Here is a 17232-nt window from a genome sequence, read left to right on the forward strand (position 1 = left end):
GATCTTTCAGCTAATATCAAGGAGGCTCGCTGGTTCTCCCTGCCTGCTCTTCTACCCCGCGGACCCACATTTTAGGAAGCGTGCCCTTCGGTGGCGAAGACTTCCAGTGTCACCTGTGGAGAGAATGCACTCAGTGGGACTCACTCCATGCCCTCTCCTGCGCTTTTATGTCTAAATTTCCAAAATGTTTGGGCTCATATTTAATAGACCTGTGTTTGTATAAATCAATGCCTATAAACCGTTCACTTGAGAGCAGGGAGCTGGTCGTTTTTATGACACAAAAGACAGTAAAAGCAGCCCGACACAGGGCAGCCTCAAGTTTTGTGACTGGGCTATTAAGTTCTTGTTAGCTCCGTCTTGTCCTGACCCTACCGCAAGCACATCTTTTGGGGCTTGTAATTGCTCTAGGAAGAACTGTGCCAGAAGATGAGCCAGCTCCACTCCCACAATAGCACAACAAGGAAGCAGCAGATAAAAACCAAAGCAAAACCGCCCAACTCTCGAGTATGCTTGGGGTTTGAGAAATCACTTCACTGTGACTCCCTGTCAGGGCAAGAACGGGATGTGAAGTATGAAACAGGTTAAATCTGTCACACCCAAATTGGCCTTTGGATACCTGTATGTATGTATGTATGTATGTATGTATGTATGTGTGTGTGTATATATATATATATTTTTAAAAGATTTATTTATTTTATGTATGAGTGCTCTATCTGCATGTATACCTGCCAGAAGAGGGAATTAGATCCCTTTACAGATGGTTGTGAGCTGTGGTTGCTAGGAATTAAACACAGGTCCTCTGGAAGAGCAGCCAGTGCTCATAACTACTGAGTCATCTCTATAGCCCTCAATTTATCTTTTAATAGTTATTTGTGTCTATGTTGCCCCCCTTCCTTTCTCCCTCTTTCCCTCTCTCCTCTCTATTTTGGTTTTGGTTTTTCAAGATAGAGTTTCTCTGTATATCCCTGGCTGTTCTGGAACTCACTCTGTAGACCAAGCTGATCTCTCAATTTCATAAAGATCCGCCTGCCTCTGCCTTAAAGAGTGCCGGGATTAAATATGTCTGCCACCAGCAGCCAGCTTGGACTGGCTTAATGCATTCTTCTAGAGCAGGATTTGGGTGGGGGAGGGACAGTAACAATGGCCTGCTCACAAACCTAGCCACTGTTTAGTTGGGTTTTTTTTTTCTTTTGTTTTGTTTTTGTATGTATGATTTATTTTATGTATCGTGTGTGGGGTTGTGGAAGTCAGAGGACAACTTTTGGGAATCAGCCCCTCCTTCCACTCAAGTTGCCCACGTTGGCGGCAAGTGCCTTTACCTGGTGAGCCCTATCTCACTCAGCCCGCTATAGTTTCTGGTGGTTGAAAAAATATCAGTCTGGACTCAGTGGTCATGCCTTGATCCCAGCACTCGGGAGGTAAACATAGTTCATAGGTCTCTGTGAACTCAAGGCCAGGCAGGTCTACGTGGTGAGTACCAAGCCAGCCAGAACTACACAGTGAGACTGTCTCAAGAAAGACAGAAAAAAGCTGGGCTGTGGTGGCTCATGCCTTTAATCCCAGCACTTGGGAGGCAGAGGCAGGTGGATTTCTGAGTTCGAGGCCAGCCTGGTGTACAGAGTGAGTTCCAGGACAGCCAGGACTACACAGAGAAACCCTGTCTCGAGAAACCAAAAAAAAAAAAAAAAAAAAAAGACAGAAAAAAAGTCAATAGAATGGGGTTTCATGAAATTCAATATTGAACATCCATCAATAAAACCTTATTAGAACACAGCTGTGCCCATTCACGTGTCTCCACAGGACCGCCTTTCTGCCCTGATGACCAAGGTGAGAGTTTGCTGCAGAGTACAAAGCTTTGCGCAGCCTGAAGTCGTCACTACCTGGCCCTTTAAGAACAAGCTGGTAGATCTTGCTTCCGAAAAGCAAAACTGCCTCTTCATTTACAAATTCAACTCTCAGAAGCAGTTCCTGGGCGGCTTGGCAGTCCTGTCATCCTCTGTGAGTGCTCCTTTCAGAAGCGTTGGCCTTGGAAGAATGCCGTTCAGGGAACACAAACTCTTCACTTAAATAAAACAAAACAACAAAAAATCCTACCCACCATACCTGGTTATGTTCTGTAATTACCAGTGGACCTTTAAAAACTCTCAGTGGCTAAGTCTTATCTTGTGTCTACTCCGTCAGGTTTCTGACAGCCAGGGCTTGGCTGCTTCTTGACATTCCCAGGGGGTTGTGCACGGGATCAGGGTTGACCACCACTGTGAAACCTACGCCCGGGGTGCTCCCTCTGCTGTTTAGAATTAATATTTTAATCACTCTGGCCATTTCCAGTGGCAATTCGATTCCCTTCCACAGTGTTTGTGGGATGCCTATAAAATGCTAATTGTGCTGGAAACTCTGTGTCAAGAGAAAGGAATGTGCCTCTAGTCTGAGCTCAACAGCAGCCCTTCGAGGACTGAGTGCCTCCCTTCTCCCAGGCAGACAGCATCTACGTCTTCATTTTGGGACTGCTGCAAGATGCAGGATTTGTGTGTAGATACATGGAACCCAAAAGGGTATTAATAAAACGGTACGAGCTTTTGCGCTATCCCGTAGGTGTTTGGCAAACAGCTGCATTTCTACAAACTGAGAATGAGTTTGGAGAAATGGACAACCTGTAAGCCAGAAGCAGAACTAAGGAAGGATAAAGCCACAGACAGACCTTCCCATAGTCCCCTTCAGTGCCTTCAGAGTCTGTCCTGTTTCCACAGGCTGAGGTCAGTGTAGTACTGCACCATACACCATAAGGGGTATGGAAAGACAAGAAAAAACTCTCTCTCTCTCTCTCTCTCTCTCTCTCTCTCTCTCTCTCTCTTCACACACACACACACACACACACACACACACACACCATTCAGAAAACAACATCCAAAAAAAACCCACTGACTTGGGGCTGGAGAGATGGCTCAGTGGTTAAGAGCATTGGCTGCTCTTCCAGGGGTCCTGAGTTCAATTCCCAGCAACCACATGGTGGCTCACAACCATCTGTAATGGGATCTGGTGCCCTCTTCTGGCCTGCAGGAATACTTGCAGGCAGAATGCTGTATAATAAATAAATCTTAAAAACAAGACAAACAAAACAACCACCAACAAGACTAAAAGCCAAGGTGAGAGATGAGGTCAGAAGGTCTCTGAGTCCATCACGGGGATTTTTATCCCTGTGCTTGCTTTAAAAGCAAGGGATGGCTTTCGTGCCATCAAAATGGAGAACAGACCAAGTCCTCTGCAGGTTTTCTCTGTTCCTGTAATGGCTCAAAACGATGCCGGTGTATGATCACTTGATTTCCCACCTACGACCCATCAGCGGCTGCACTCGTGAAAAATGTATATAAACCAAGCAATAACCTTCCACCATCTTGAGGATGGATTTTGTCAAAATATGTACAGATTTTTTTAGACTATACCTCTACTTATTTATAGCGTACATTATGGTATACATTTATAGTGTACATATGGTTCAGTGGGTAAAAAATGACGACTTGAGGGGCTGGTGAGATGGCTCAGTGGGTAAGAGCACCCGACTGCTCTTCTGAAGGTCCAGAGTTCAAATCCCAGCAACCACATGGTGGCTCACAACCATCCGTAACAAGATCTGACTCCCTCTTCTGGTGTGTCTGAAGACAGCTACAGTGTACTTACATATAATAATAAATAAAAATTAAAAAAAAAAAAAAATGACGACTTGAGTTTGAATTCGTAACTCGAATGTAAATGCTAAGTAAATGTAGGAGCTTGCACGAAGGGAAGCCAGGAAGATGAGGGGCGGGGCCTCACGGCCAGTTAGTCTAGCCAATCAGTGAGCTCCAGGGTTAGTGAGACGTCCCCCACCCCCGAGGGGGGGAACACGTGATGTGGCTGAGCGGATGGCTCATCAGTTAGTGCATGTTCTGTTCCTCTAGAGGACCAGAGTTCAGCTCTCGGCACCTGCAGAAGGGTCTCACTACTGTCTGTAACTTTAGCTCAAGGGGGATTCGATGCCTCTGGCCTTCCTGGGCATCTGCATTCCTGTGCACAAACCCACACTGAGGCATCCACATAATTAAAAGTGATTTTTAAAACATTAAAAAAAAAAAAAAAAAAAAAGGAGTGTGGTAGAAGACACCCTGTATGTATTGACATCTGACCTCTACAGCATTACAGCAACACGGTCCTCGGTCTTCACCTCTTTTTGTTTGCTTGTTTGTTTTGTTTTGTTTTTACAGAGCTGAGGACAGAACCCAGGGCCTTGCTTGCACTTGCTAGGCAAGCACTCTACCACTGAGCTAAATCCCCAACCCGCACAGTCCTCATCTCAATGTTTCCTGAATAGGATGTTAAATTGTCAGCAATATTCTACAGTTTTGTAGAGGGTCGTTTCGCAGGGAGATGAGTCTGTAAATCTGTAAATCAGCAGAGTTGTTGCTGTCATCTTGCCTCAGTGGTACAGACTCAAGTGCTAGACTGGAAGGAGCACAGGACAAGAGGCTCAAAGCTGCTGGCTGTATCCTTACCTCCCGAGCACTTCCTTCTTTCTCACTAAGCTGACTTCAGGGTGAAGAACAGGGCGTGGGTAGTTCGTTTACATGGGAATATGTCATGTAAAAATCACCCGTTGGAGACTCCCGTACCTAAGCACAAGCTCAAGACTTTTGTCAAATTGTGTAATTTGGGTTCTAAAATATACTACAAAATGTCATCTAGGGCTGGTGAGATGGCTCAGTGGGTAAGAGCACCCGACTGTTCTTCCAAAGGTCCAGAGTTCAAATCCCAGCAACCACATGGTGGCTCACAGCCATCTGTAACAAGATCTGACTCCCTCTTCTGGAGTGTCTGAAGACAGCTACAGTGTACTTACATATAAAAAATAAATAAATCTAAAAAAAAAAAATAAATAAAAAATAAAAAAAAAAAAAACAAAATGTCATCTATACATAAAAATAATCCGACTAATAAAAATGACTTTAAATGACAATGTTCCATAGGGTATTTTTAAGGGCAAATTAATTGATTTTGATTCTACACACACACACACACACACACACACACACACACACACTCACCATGAACTCTTTCTTCTAGCATCTTCCTGCTTGGGCTATTGCCTAGTGCATCTTATGTTGGATGCTGTCTCTATGGCAGCTGCAGAATCATCTCATTCCTTTGCCAGCTGTACGACGTAAGTGTGGTCTGATGTGGTCGGCAATGAGCTTCAGAGCTACAGATTTTATTTATTTATTTTTTTTTTCTTTTAAGCATGGGAAAATTCTTTCATTTCCCCACTGTGGTCAAGTTTGGCTCACCAAAAAAATAAGGAACAAACAGTAGCAAGAGAGCTCATCGAAATGGCGATTGAAACAGTGGAGGATTTATATGTGATCGGGGATAAAGGAAGGTTTGCCAACATGGGGTCCTTTTCTTAAATTTCTGCTCCCATTACTTATATAGATTTAATAAAGTGAATTCTGCAAGAAATGAGAAGCAATGCCCTTCTCAGGACACTGTTTCAAAGGAGAATCCAAATCTGCAGTGGATTGAGGCTAGCTGGACCCTACTGGTATGTAACTGATGGGGGGAAAGCTGGAGTGGGGGGGTTGTGTGGGGGGGAAGCAGATCGGGTCACCCTCTTCTCCCAGCTGTCTCAGCTGTGCCTGTTCACTCAGCCCTCCACGCTCCCAGGCAGCCTTCAAAGCACCTCCTTGCTTGTGGAATTTCTGTAAATTATTTGCTTAGAAGCTGAGATGCTACAGAAGCAACTGGCTCAGCTGCGGCTGCTCGTATTTGTTGTGACTCGGTGTATTACATTAGCAATCCCCTTCTTCAAGAGTAGAGAAGGTAGTGTACCCTTAAAGGAAGAGCCAGCAAGCTGGCTGAGGTGCAAAGGCAGTGTTTTCTTTGTATGGGATGTTGTTCATGCTTTCTTTTTATAAAGCAGGAGTCCAATGGGTAAGCAAGCTGTTGGGTTCCAAGGAGTGAGCATCCACTGCCACCATGAATCCTCATTCCCATGAGATGCTTCTGTGTCTGCATCCACCTCCACCACGAATCTCCATTCCCACATGAAGTCAGACACTTCCGTCTCCTTCCACACTGACAAGCACGGGGTTTTAGTGGCGCTAGCTCTCTTTTGACAATTTCAACTTTCCTACTGCCTCCAAGTAGGAATTGGCTGTGATTGGCTGGGGCCCAGGTTGGGGGAGGGGTCGGGGAAGCTGAGCAAGCCATGAGCAGAGCTTCAAGCTTCCCTCCATGCGCAATGTGCACTGGGTTCAAGGGTATGAAAGGTGCCAGGAGTTTATGGCTTGTTTGTCCTACTGGCTGCGCACCATCACTTACGCATGTTGACGGTAGCAAACAGAGGTTCACAGATAAAGGACAATCTAGTCCGACCACAGTGTTTCCACTTTATTCATTCAGCTATGCGTTTAAGATTTTTTTTTTTTTTAAAGATTTATTTATTGATTATATGCAAGTACACTGTAGCTGTCCTCAGACACTCCAGAAGAGAGATCTTGTTACGGATGGTTGTGAGCCACCATGTGGCTGCTGGGATTTGAACTCCTGACCTTCGGAAGAGCAGTCGGGTGCTCTTACCCACTGAGCCATCTCACCAGCCCAAGATTTTTTTTTTTTAATGTGTATTGGTGATGCCTACACTTATGCCTGTGCACCATGTTCATGCACTGCCCACAAAGGCCAGAAAGAGAAGACATTAGATCCCCTGAATAGCAGTCAGTACTCTTAACCACTGAGCCATCTCTCTAGCCTCTTAATACTTTTTAAAAATTCTCTCTCTCTCTCTCTCTCTCTCTCTCTGTGTGTGTGTGTGTGTGTGTGTACTATTTGTGTGTTTGAGTGCAGGACACACAAATGCCAGAGGTCAAAGCATAGCTTAGCCTGTCAGTCCTTACTTTCTGCCTTGCTTGAGACAAAGTTTCTCTTCTGTGTTTCAGCACTGAGTACCACCTTGGAGCTGGCCAGAGACCTTGCAGGGATTATTCTGTCTCTCACTGCACTAGGATTACAGATGTTACCACACCTGGCTTCATGTGGGTACTGGGGAATTTGAATCCTGGTCCTCACGCTTACAGAACCAGTGCCTTACCCACAGCGCCATCTTCCCAGCCCTACGGTGTATATTAAAAGGAGGTGGTGTGTGTGTGTGTGTGTGTGTTTGTGTGTGTTTGTGTGTGTGTGTGTTTGTGTGTTTGTGTGTGTTTGTGTGTGTGTGTGTGTGTGTTTGTGTGTGTGTGTGTGTGTGTGTTTGTGTGTGTGTTTGTGTGTGTGTGTTTGTGTGTGTGTGTGTGTGTGTGTTTGTGTGTGTGTGTTTGTGTGTGTGTTTGTGTGTGTGTGTTTGTGTGTGTGTGTGTGTGTGTGTGTGTGTGTGTGAATATGGCCTTTGAGGTCTCTTCTGGCTCTTCCACTCTGAATCTGTGACCCCAAAACATTACAACTGGTTTTGCGTTTTGCATTTTGCATTTGTGTCTCGGAGATGTTTTCCAAGGCTGTGCCATCCTGAGAAAGTGAGTTCTACCTCTGAGGTCAGAAGCAAAATGGAGATACCGACCATTGTCATACTGCATCTACATATGTCTTTTATTTGTTCATGAGACAAAGTCTCCATCTGTAGGCCAGACTGGCCTCAGACTCCTGATTCTCTTGCCTCGGGTCTGGGATGTTGGGATGTTAATGCACTGACGAGTTTAACTTTCTAAATTCTTTCTTTCTTGTTTTGTTTTAAGACTGTGTCTCGCTAGGCAGTAGTGGCACACTCCTTTAATCCCAGCACTTGGGAGGCAGAGGCAGACGGATTTCTGAGTTAGAGGCCAGCCTGGTCTACAGAGTGAGTTCCAGGACAGCCAAGGCTATACAGAGAAACCATGTCTCGAAAAACAAAACAAGATAAAACAAAACAAGAGACTGGGACTCACTAGGTAGCTCTTGCTGTGCCAGAGTCTACTATGTAGACCAAGCTGGCTTAGAACTCACTGAAATCCACCTGCCTCTGCCTCCGGAGTGCCGGGTTTAAAGGAATTCGCCACTATGCCCAGCTTCTAAATACTTTCTTAAACAGTGATTTCCTGCCTGCCTGCTGCCTCCCTTGAGGATCACAGTCCTTGAGGTCCAAGGCCTGTACAAGCTTAGGAAGCTCCGTGCGCCCGAGCTACAGCCGCACCCCATTATAAGTAGTTTCTAAGTAAATAGCGCAGTGAATAAACTTGTGTGTGGATTATGTTCACACTTATAGCAGGGTCGGAGAGATAAGCAAGGCAGCAAAAGGAAAAAGGAATGACAAGAATGTATAAAGAAATCCTGGGCAGCTCAGTTGCCTCTGACCGTCTCTCAGACCTCCCCATTATCTCGAGGCTGTTCTACAAAGAGCTAGCAGCTTGTTTCTGTTTCCTCAGTGGCACTGGGAGACCCACAACCCCACACTCCCTCCCGAAAACAAGACTTCAGAAATATAGGTTGCGTGGAAGAAAGCTAATTTTTAAATATACTTCTTTTCTCTCTCTCTCTCTCTCTCTCTCTCTCTCTCTCTCTCTCTCTCTCTCTACTTTTAAACACGGCATGGAAGCATTTCTCTTTGTTTTTTAAACACAGAGTGCATATTTCTGAGAGCCACAGAGGAGCTTTGGTCTTCCGCGCCTACTATTTATTTATCTTGCCATTATCCAGCATGTCCGCAGTGTCTCCTAATGCCTTGTGTCACACAAAAGCAAGCATGGTCACATTACATTAATGATGGGGCTGAGATCGTATAACTCACTGACGAGAATTCTATGCCCCTTTTGCTACAGAAAACATGACCCTAAATCCAGCCAGCTTTGGGAGAAAAGGCCCCACAATTACGATACAGCAACAAAGCTCATGTTATATACAATTTGATTGTTTCAATGCTCTCTGCCCGGCCGCTCTCTTTTACCTACTGTTTATATGTGGTGGGAAGAAGTCAAGTGGGAAATCTACCTTTTGGTATTTTAGGCAAAATGCTCACTTTCCCAGCGTGTTCCGCAGGATAAAACTAAATATGGTAGAATCCTCTTATAATCCAGCTATTTGAAGTCAGGACTAAACCCACCTGTAGCTGTAATCACAAACCTTTTCCATATGTCTCCGTGGTCCCCAAATGAGGTGAGTGTCAATGTCATTTAAACACGGAGCGAGTCACTCTAACGCCACATGGTTTGTTTTTACAGATATGCAACAAACACTAACTATAGCGACGAAGCCACCCTCTCTTTGCGTTGTTACCCAAAGGACTGGGCAGAGGTTTTCAGTAAAATCAACCACAGGATTCCCACTCCGTTAGCCAGGGTGGACCTGAGGTCTGCCTCACAGGTAGGGCCTCTGATGGGCACTCTTGTCCTTCTGGAGAGGGTGTCTGGGTTGTAGTTAGGAGGCTAGAGAGAGCTCCCCACCCCAGTCCCATTTGTCAGCAGCCTTTGTTCTTTACGGCAAGTGTTTGGAGGCAAGTGTTGACGCTTATTAATCTGTTTCTCGTCTTACAAATGAGCTTACGCGTGATTAGTGCTGAAGCCTCGTCCCAACAGCCCTCCCTCCGCGCCTTCTCCGTGGCAGGATGAGATCGGAACACTGAGCAGGGCTGTTTGGACTTGTTATTCTTTGCAATTACCTTCATTAAGTGAAAGCATGTGTCAATCAACTTTGAACTTTTAAATGTATGGGCAATTTGCAAGAAAAATGCATTTCTATTTCCTGCGGGCACATGTGTGCCTGCAGATAAGTGTGTATGAAGTATATACACTGTGTTGGGAATATGCTACTGCGTTTTATTTTCTATGGAATGTTTCCCTGGTTTGCACTTGGTACCTCTTTTTCTTCAGTGTTGGGATCAAATCCATGACCTCTCAGGCCCTGAGCCCCAGTCGATGTCGCAATACCTTAGGTGTAGAGTGCACAACCCTTGAGGATGCTACTGGCAGGGGATGCTTAATAAATAGATAATCCATGAATGAGTATCAGCAGATTTACTTTGAAAAATTTACTCTTTTTTATTTTTTTTAATACTATGTGTATTGGGTATTTTGCCTGCCTGTATGTAAGTGTACCCTGTGCTTGCCCGATGCCCACGGAGACCAGAAAAGGGCATCAGATCCATGGAACTGGAGTGGTGAGCTGCTGTGTGGGCTCTGAGAATGGAATCCGGATCCTCCAGAAAAGCAGCCAGTGCTCTGGGTCACTAAGCTATCTTTCCTGGTCTCGATCAGATCATTTAAAATAGTGCTCTCAATGCTGGCAAACATAGGGAATAGATTAGCAACCTAGGACTCCACTTGGTTTGGGTCAGGAATTCCCACCCCTCTTCTGATAACATAGTTAGCAGACTGGTTTCTTTTCCTACATATACTATTTGCACATATACATCTCAGAATAGTTCACCTAGCACCCCCTCACTTGCAATGACCTATATCATACACCCCTCTCTAAGCAATAGCATCAGTTTCTCCTCCCCTACCAAGAATCAAGTCTAGACAATTTCTATTTAAATATATTCCCAATGTACCCACATACAGAGAATAAAAAGGCTGATTTGGGCTGCCCTGCTTTGGGGTGCTTGAGAAATAAGGCAAAACTGTGTCTTCAAGCGAACTTTGAGGGAGAATCCGTTCATCAGCTTATACCTATGCAAAATCAGGCAGGCATACGGTTAAAACAAGAGGCATTATGGGTAAGGACATGATCAGCAGAAAAATGGTCATTTGATCGAATCTGTCAACCAAAACAAAACCACGGCACTACGGTCCTTCTCTGAACATTCCGTGGAAGCCTCCTGAACGTTAAAGAAGTGTTGCTCAAGGTACATACATATCAGTGCACCACATAAGTCAATGCCCTAGTCAGGGATGCTGGTGCGTGCCTGTCTGCCCAGGCCGTGGAAGGATGAGGCAGAAGGATTGTAAGTTGAAAGGTTGAAAGCCTCTCTGGGTTATGTAATGAATGAGACCCTATCTCAAAAAAAAAAAAAAAAAAGTGGGAGGAGAATAAATACTTAAAATAAAATAATAAAACAGTGCTCTCTCTCTCTCCCCCACTTCACATTGTCCCTAGCGTTAATAAATACCCAATGCATGTTTCATCCATCCAACCAACCTACATTTAAGACAAACACTATGAGTAGTGTGCTCAGTACTGGTACTCAAAAGAAGATGCAGGAAAGAAAGTAGAAAGCTGCAGAATTACTTTGATGTCAGCCTTCGGCGGGCCAGCCAGGCGCATACAAACTCCATTTTGGCTTGTACATGGCCAGTTACTTCCACCAGGGGGTGTTCAGGGATAGAAGAAAAGATGCAGGTGCTGGAGGGACCATTGCCACCCCCCAGACCTGGCCCCTCCCCAGGGCTCCTGGAGGACACTTCCTTAGGCCTGTCCAGCCTCACCTCATCCTTGGACTGTGGCTCCTCCACAGTCATGCTTCCTGCTTTGGCCCTGGCTCCTCTCCTCTCCCTCACCCCATTTGACTCACTCAGACTTTCACCCACGAGCCACTCCTGCCAAGCACTGGCTTCAGTTAATCTCTCCTCACCTGGAAGCAGCTCTTAGGATATCCTAACATTCTGCAGAGCTGGAGAGACAGCTCACAAGTACCTATAACTCTGGGTCCAGGGTATCTGATATCCTCCTCTGGCCTTTGCAGACACTCACATACACCCACACATGCACATAAACAAACAAACAGAAAATAATGTTCTATATAACTTAATTTCTGCACTGTTGGTTTCAGCTCAGAAGGGATTGCTTTTGTGAGCAAGGATTTTTGTTTTATTAGCTGATCTACTCCATTTCTAAAGCAATAGCAAGGTGTAGAACCCAATAAACATCTATTAGTTTTTTGTTTTGTTTTCTTTCTTAACATATGGGTATTTATTGAAAACATTCATCAGTCCCTGTGACCATACAAAGGGAGATGGCTTTTATGAGAATGTACATTGTTTGAACTTTGCCATTTCTAATAGACACAGCTGGGCTGAGCACTGTGCATGAATAACTAGAACTCAGAGTATCTGGGCACTGAGCAAATGCATAAACTCAGCTGGGGAGCTAGGAGCCTTGGCCATATCCCCAACCACCCACCACCACCACCCACACCTGCCCTCACTAGCAGGGAGGGCCTGCCACACCTTCCCAGGCTGTGTGGCCTCGGGGGAAAGTCCCTGAACTCCAGGTGTTCTCATTCCATATAAAGGAGGCACAAAATTCCTGGAAAGTTGGAGCTTATGTTACTGCATCTTTGCTAGAAGATCTTCTCAGACAAGAAGCTGGTAGCGTTTAGTCTCTCAGAGGCTGGAGAAGGCCATGGAGGGTCTGACTACACAAAACCTGAAACAGAATTTAAGGTCCTCGGCTACTCAGTGAGTTGGAGGCTAGCCTGGGACACATGAGACCCATCTCAAAAACAAAGCAAAACAAATCCAACCGATCAGTTAAAACTTGCTTCCCTCCACTAAAAAGTACTAGAAGTTCCTCAGGCGCCTAGAAGTTAGAAGAATTACTGAGATCTGCTCAGAGAACTCTTTTAAATTAAATGGGAGGAGAGAAAGGTGTGAAATAATATATAATCCTTAATCCTTCCTAGCAGTACATAGAGAAGTTCCTGCATACTCCAAAGTGAAGGGGCATACCCTTGGCAGAGATGGCTCATTTCCCTGTTTCCTGCTGACTATAATGGCTGTAAGTATTCCAGACAACGCGCCATTGTAGGGACTCCGAAGTTCGCCCTTGAGCCTTCTGTGGTGGTTTGAATAGTTATGGTGTTTGAATGCTTACCCCATAGGGAGTGGCACTATTAGGAGGAAGTATGTCACTGCTGGGGCGGGCTTTGAGGTCTTAGATGCTCAAAGTAGGCCTAGCATCTCAGTCACCTCCTGCTGCCTGTGGATCAGGTTGTTGAACCCTCAGCTCCTTCTCCAGCACCAGGTCTGCCTGCATGCTGCCATGCTTCCTGCCATGATGATAATGGACTGAACCTCTGAAACGGTAGGCCAGCCCCAACTAAATGTTTTCCTTTATAAGAGTTGCCATGGTCATGGTGTCTCTTCACAGCAATAGAAACTAACTAAAGCACTTTCTTAATGCGATGGTTTCAGATACCAGTTTTTTCCAGTCAATGTGCAGATTTTCTGTTTAACAGCTTTAGGATCATTGAAGTCTAAAAAATAGGTCATAATACCTAGGGGGGTAGGGGGTGGGAGCACCATACGACTTTAATCCCAGCACTTGGGAGGCATAGGCAGGCGGATCTCTAAGTTTGAGACCAGCCTGATCTACAGAGTGAGTTCCAGGATAGCCAGGGTTACATTAAGAAACCTGTCTCAAAAAAAATTACCACCCCCCCCCTGCCAAAGTCATAATATCTGGGATGTTTTATCTTGATTGTCAACTGACAAGATCTAGGGTCACCAAGGAGACAAGCTCTGGGTGTTGTGATTATCTAGATTAAACTAACTGAAGTGGGAAGACCCACCTTACTTGCGCTTGGCATCATTGCATGAGTTTGGGTCTTTGACTGAATGTAACGAGAATGCGAGGTAAGCTTCGGTCATTGTAACTTCCCCATCATGATGCCTTAAACTGTGAGCCAAGATAAGTTTTTCCCACTTACATTGTATCTTGTCTTGAATTTTGTCAAATCCGTGAGGAATATAATTTACTATCTAGTGCATTTTAATTAATGGTTTTGGAAACAGGGCTTGGCTGTGTGGCTAGGCTACCCTTGATCTTGTGACCCTTCTTCCTTGTGCCTGAGTTAGAAAAATTATCACGCTAAAACAGTGGTTCTCAACCTGTGGGTCGTGGACTCTTTAGGATCCAGTACCAGATATCCTGCCTATCAGATATTTGCATTACAATTCATAACAGTAGCAAAATCACAGGAAGTAGCAGCGAGATCATTGTATGGTTGGGGGGCTCACCATGACATGAGGAACTGTATTAAAAATGGTCACAGCATTAGGAAGGTTGAGAACTGCTGCTCTAAAAGAAACTTCTCAATTAGTGGCCACATTCCATTGTGATTGACTCACCAGGCATAATGTTTTCCAGAACTTCCCATGTTGTAGCATACATCGTTCTTATTTATGAATGAGTAATATTCAATTTGGATGGCTATATCACATTGTGTTTATTCATTTTTGTTGACGGACATTTGGACCGTTTCTGCTTTGGACTACTATAAATAATGCCACCATGTACATTGGATTCCATGTCTGAATATATATTTTAATTTCTTGGGTATATATTGGGAGTGGATAGACCGTATCATTAACTCACTGTTTCACCTTTGGAGAACAGGCGCACTTTCTACTTTTTAAAATTACATTTATTTATGTGTGTGTGCAACTTCTGTGAGCCATGGCACATGTGTGCAAGTCAAAAGGCAACCTTTGGGAGTCTGTTCTTTCTTTCTATCATGTGGATCCTGGGATCAAACTCTGGCTCTCAGTGACGAGTGATTTACTGACTGAGCCATCTCTCTAGCATATATATATATATATGTATATATATGTATATGTGTATATATATAATATATATATGCTTCAGCACTGCAGTTATATGTATGTATACATTTATACATGTGTGAGTGTGTGTATTCATATACATATATAACTGCACACTAAAGCAAACATTTTTGCAGTAAAGAAAGGCATTTTATAGGTGCTATAGCTTTCCAACAAGTTTCTCGACAGACCTCCTGGACTCCACGAGATGGATAATTTGCCCACCATCTCAAAAATAGTTGTCAGGGAGAACCCAGAACAAGGAGAGGAGAAACAGGGGAGACAGAATGAAACTATGTGCTTCTGAGGTAGGAACAGGTGAGCTCTCTGAGAGGCTGTCCAGTCTCACACCCAAACATTGCTAATGTGTTTGTAGTAAAAGTTTTCTGAGTGTTTCTCTCAAGTGCTATAAAGGTAGTGGGGTGGAGTGCATCCGGTCTGTGTGTAGGAGAGACATTGTGTCATCAGCTGTAGCCCATGCTGCAAAGTAGCCCGGAAAACAACTCACTTCATGTGTAGTGGAATATCTGATGAAAGTGGGCATCACCTGGGAGCTTGTGGCTGTGGTTTGAGCATTGAACCCACAATGCTCTGCATGTTAGGCAAATACACTTGTCCAGGAAGGTAACGGTTACCCCTCATCTGGGAGTTTTAGAAATGGTCAGTGTTATTCTCATGGGTTTCCTCTGAGGCAGAGCCTGAGAGCGGATTTTAAAAGTGAGTTAGGAAGCTTGCGCATGCGCATGCGCACGTGCACACAAGCACGGCTGCTCGAACTCTAAGGCAGAGCAAGCAAAATGAAGTGTTCTAGTAAATAAGAGATCGGAACCTGTCTCTTTGGAGCCCTCATCCAGAAGCCACACTATTTTAGGCCACGGAGCCCAGCTACTGGGTTCTGTGAAAATTTCTAGGTTGAACAGTCAGTCTCAAGCGGAACTGAGTGAAGTCTAAAGGCAACGGGGCCTCTTGGGATCCTTAAGCTTACAAAAAATTCCCTGGTCTCAGATTTGAGGTTGACTCTAGAAGTGAGTGCTCTGAATCTGGCCACGAGTCATCAGAGAACTGACCCATCTTTTTCAGTGCTTGCTAATTATTCGGACCAGATCATGGGGCTCTGGGACTTCCGGCTTCCTTGTACTTCAGTGACCTTTATGTGTCCCGGTGACTGCCTTTAGCTTGCTAACTGCCGTCTGTGTTTCTCTGAGCCTACTCAATAAAAAGAGTTAAGAATAAAATAAAATAAGCCAAATGCACCCCTTTAAACCCTGCAGAGGCGGGCAGAGCGCCCTGAGTTCAAGGCCAGGGTAGTCTTCATAATGAGACCCTGCCACGACAAAAGAAAACCAAAAAAGAGTTCCCCAATCCATCATTCCTGGCTCAAAGATCTAAATGGCGTCTTGCCACACTCAGCATAATTCAAGTTCCTCCAGCCCCACAGACTTTGCCCTCCCGGACTCTGGAGTCGGACTCTGCAGTCGTCCAGCTTTGTTGATCTTTGCCTCCCCTGGGCCTTTGCACTTGCTGTTCGCTCCATTTGGAGTGGTCCCCCGCCCCCACCCCCGCCCTCTTCCCACCCCGCCCCAGAGGACCAGTTGCTGTTTTTCTCTGCTGTGCCCTGCATGGGATTGTAAATCTTTCAAATGCAAAGACCCTTTACCCGCCATCCCTGCTACCTTCCTGGCATCTAGTAAAGGCAAATGCACTTAGGAATTCCTTGGTAGCACACTTAGTTATATGAATGAGCAAAAAATTGGAGGAACAGGACATGCTAGAAACAAGCGCCCGCCCGAGTTCTCCGAGCAGGTAACCCAAAAGAGCCGAATCAGCATATGGAGTCTGATGTGTTTCTTGCGGTGCAGAGAGGCGCACGAAGTTTACGCTTGTGCAAGCAGATCCTCCAGAAGTAATTTTCTCTTTAGAGAGGTGCCGTACACAGGCTCAGCAGTAAATCCACAGTATTTTTTTATAAGAAAATAAAAAGTGGAAATCATATGAAAAGTGGCAACCACCCACCGGTAGCCCCCATCTTCTTTGGACGACGCCATGACATTCCCCTCCCCCACCCCAGGCCCAGTGGCGGGTCTAACTAGCAAGATCCCCGGGGAAGGACAAAGGTAGTCGGAGTTCAGGCTAAAGCGGCCTTTGTTTTGTTTATCTCGCCCTGTACATGATAGAAGGCTTTGCCTTGTAACCCACAATCGCCGGGGCTCAGAAAACCGCCCTGGTGTCTTGGGTGGGTCACCCGCTCAGAGATGGTGAGGTTGGATTTAGAGGCTTGGCTTCAGTCAGTTTCTTATCTCCCTCCGCATCCCTTTCCAGATGCTTTCTCCTCTGGCATTTCTTCCGCTTGGTGCTCTGAAATTGCTCCTCGTCACTCAAAAACTGCTTCTGCTTGGCCTCGGTGCTTCTGTTTCGTTTTTCTTTAGAAACCAATCCTCACACTAGGTTACTTGGAAATACACAAAATAAGGAAGAAACAGTCACTCCTAGAGAATGAGCCACAGTGATTTCTATTTTTCCTGGGCTGGAAAAACGTCAGTATTGTACCACTTTTTCCCTTGTGATTATGAAAAACAGTGTATCCTTAGTGTAAAGGTTTTGGACTATGAAGACTTCCAATGGAGCTCATAATGGAGAAGGACTTTTCACTTTGTTTCCATTCTGGAATTACAGACGTGTTCCCCCACACCCGGCCTATTGT

General features: G+C 45.1%; 1 protein-coding gene across 5 annotated transcripts in view; it reads left to right on the top strand.

The window, feature by feature from the left end:
• The window catches only part of Kif14 (kinesin family member 14), an 89638-nt gene extending 87491 nt beyond the window's left edge, over window positions 1-2147 (top strand). For 4 of the 5 annotated variants that reach the window (XM_011248046.2, XM_011248039.2, XM_011248040.2 and 1 more), the window contains one exon: window positions 1801-2147. The gene's annotated coding sequence lies outside the window, so the exon portion shown is untranslated. The remainder of the gene's footprint in view (window positions 1-1800) is intronic. The other variant, XM_011248044.2, reaches the window with a different exon arrangement.
• Window positions 2148-17232: the final 15085 nt, after the last annotated feature.

The sequence above is a fragment of the Mus musculus genome, chromosome 1, assembly GCF_000001635.26.
Source record: "Mus musculus strain C57BL/6J chromosome 1, GRCm38.p6 C57BL/6J".
Taxonomy (NCBI): domain Eukaryota; kingdom Metazoa; phylum Chordata; class Mammalia; order Rodentia; family Muridae; genus Mus; species Mus musculus.